This window comes from Meles meles, chromosome 7 (genome assembly GCF_922984935.1).
Source record: "Meles meles chromosome 7, mMelMel3.1 paternal haplotype, whole genome shotgun sequence".
Taxonomy (NCBI): domain Eukaryota; kingdom Metazoa; phylum Chordata; class Mammalia; order Carnivora; family Mustelidae; genus Meles; species Meles meles.
In genome coordinates this window covers 99,299,236-99,301,755 of record NC_060072.1, presented here as the reverse complement: position 1 = coordinate 99,301,755, position 2,520 = coordinate 99,299,236, and positions in this window count along the sequence as shown.

The following is a 2,520-nucleotide window of genomic DNA, read 5'->3' as shown; positions in this document are numbered from 1 at the left end:
GCCAGGGGCTCGGAGTTAGGGTAAATGGGGAGATGCTGGTAAAAGGGTACCAAGCTTTGGTTATGAGGGATAAATAAGTTTTGAAGATCTAACATGCAGTATAATAATTACACGTAATAATCTCTTTGTATACTTGGGATTTGCTAAGAGTCCATTTTGCTGCCACCTCACCCACATAAAATCGAAACTATGGGAGGGGGGGCATATGTTAATTAGCTGACTGTGGTCATTTTGCAACATATATCAAAACATCTTATTGCACATCTTAAATATATATAATTTTTTTTAAGTATACTTCAATAAGTTGGGGGGGGGGAATCAGACTCTGGAAATAGTGACTTAACAAAGGGCTAAAACCAGAGAGATTATTAACCAGATGAAAGTTTATAGAAAACTTTGAGTTTTATATCTTAGTTAAATGATGAGTAAAAAAGGAGTTCATAAGAGGAGTAGGGGACATTTGATCGGGAGCAAATGTTAGGAGTGTTTTGCTTTTTAAAGGACTCAAATCTTATTTGTCTTCTTCAGGTCACTGTACTGGAAATAAACAGAAGCCATTGGAGGAAAGAACTAGGAGCCCAGCCTTTGGCTTGTTGAAATAGTGGCCTATCAAAGCCTTATTATACTCTACCTGGGGACAAAGCACAGAAGAATAATTTAATTTCTTTTTTTTTTAATTTATTTATTTGACAGAGAGAGAGAACACAGGTAGGCAGAGAGGCAGGTGGTGTGTGTGGGGGAGAAGCAGTCTCCCTGCTGAGCAGCGAGCCCGATATGGGGCTCGATCCCAGGACCCTGAGATCATGACCTGAGCCAAAGGCAGAGGCTTTAACCCACTGAGCCACCCAGGCACCCCTTAATTTCTAATTTAACAAAGGAAAAGAAATCCACATCCCCACCACTGTTTATTTTCTGTCTCTGTGGTATTATCCAATCCAGAGAAGCTACAAAATTTGGCTCAAAGATAATAGAATATGGCCTTAGTGATGCAGCAATTTCTGAAATCCCTAGTGGTCAACAGGGAAGGTGTCTGGAACCCTACATCGTAGCCATCAGAAAATGTGGGTTTTGGGGCACCTGGGTGGCTCAATGGGTTAAAGCCTCTGCCTTCGCTCAGGTCATGATCCCAGAGTCCTGGGATCAAGTCCCGAGCCTGCTTCCCCCACTCTCTCTGCCTGCCTCTCTGCCTACTTGTGATCTCTGTCTGTCAAATAAATAAAATCATAAAAAAAGAAAAAGAAAAAAAGAAAAGAAAATGTGGGTGTACACACAGGAGAGTGCAGTGAAGGCCAGAGATTGTAGAAGTTCCTATTTGGTTGCCTTTTTAAATAAAGTTTTTATTTAGATTCCAGTTACTTAACATAGAGTGTAATACTAGCTTCAGGTGTACATTATAGTGATTCTACACTTCCATATATTACCCAGTGCTCATCACAAGTGCCCTCCCTAATCCCCATCACCTATTTCACCCATCCCCCCACCTTCTCTCTGATAACCATCAGTTTGTTCTCTATAGTTAAGAGTCTGTTTCTTGGTTTGCCTCTCTCCTTCTCTCTCTCATTTCCCCCACCAAAAAGGAATGTGCTTATGGCATTTTGTACATGGCCATTCTACACTGTAACTAGAAAAAAAATTTTTAGCTTCTGGTACACTTACATAATTTTTCCCTATTTCAAATGCAAGTGTAGATTATTTTTCTTAGCCTGTTGATAATTTTATTCAGAATATGGAATGGGTGGTATTACATGTATATATTTAAGCTGCTGATCTTAACTAAAGTCTCATTAGTCTTCTAGCAAAAGTCCATAGCTGAAAAACGTTTGCTGAACCTTTATAAGTAGGAATTCGTCAGGTTAAGGAATGAGAAAAAATATTATAGGCTTAGGGAGTAGCATGAGAAAAAGAAATGGCAGATATAAAAATGAGCAACCCATGTGACTATATTTTAAAAATTACTGAAGGATTTACTGAGAAATAAGTCTGGAAGTAGCAACAGCTAATGAGAATTTTAATATCATGCTCAGGAATTTGATCTTTTCTCCACAAAACAGGTTTCATTGACTATTTGGGAGAGTGGTAGTTATTTGATAATAATATAGCTAGAATGTGAATAAAGTGTCATGGGGGAAAATGGACTGGAGGATTAGATGCTAAAAATCGACTGTTAAAGACCTGTGTGAGTTAGAACGGAGAGCACAGATGGAGGGTGGTAAATAGGGGGAAATGGTAGAACATTGTTGATTGTAGGTTTCTTCTACAATTGCATTAGTTTTCCTTTTTGTATACATCTGCATGAAAGTAAAAAAAAAAAAAAATGCTATTCTCCTTCAGTGTACAAGTCAAAGTCCTTTGACCAGTCTCTAAAAATGATCCCTAATCCCTCCCCCAATCTCATCTACAGCTTCCCTCCTTCATGTGCGCTCTTCTAGCTAGGCTAAACATCCTACCATTTCTTGAAATTGTCAGACATTACAATTTGCTTTGCTTGGGATGTTCTTCCATCAGTAATCTCTTTTACTC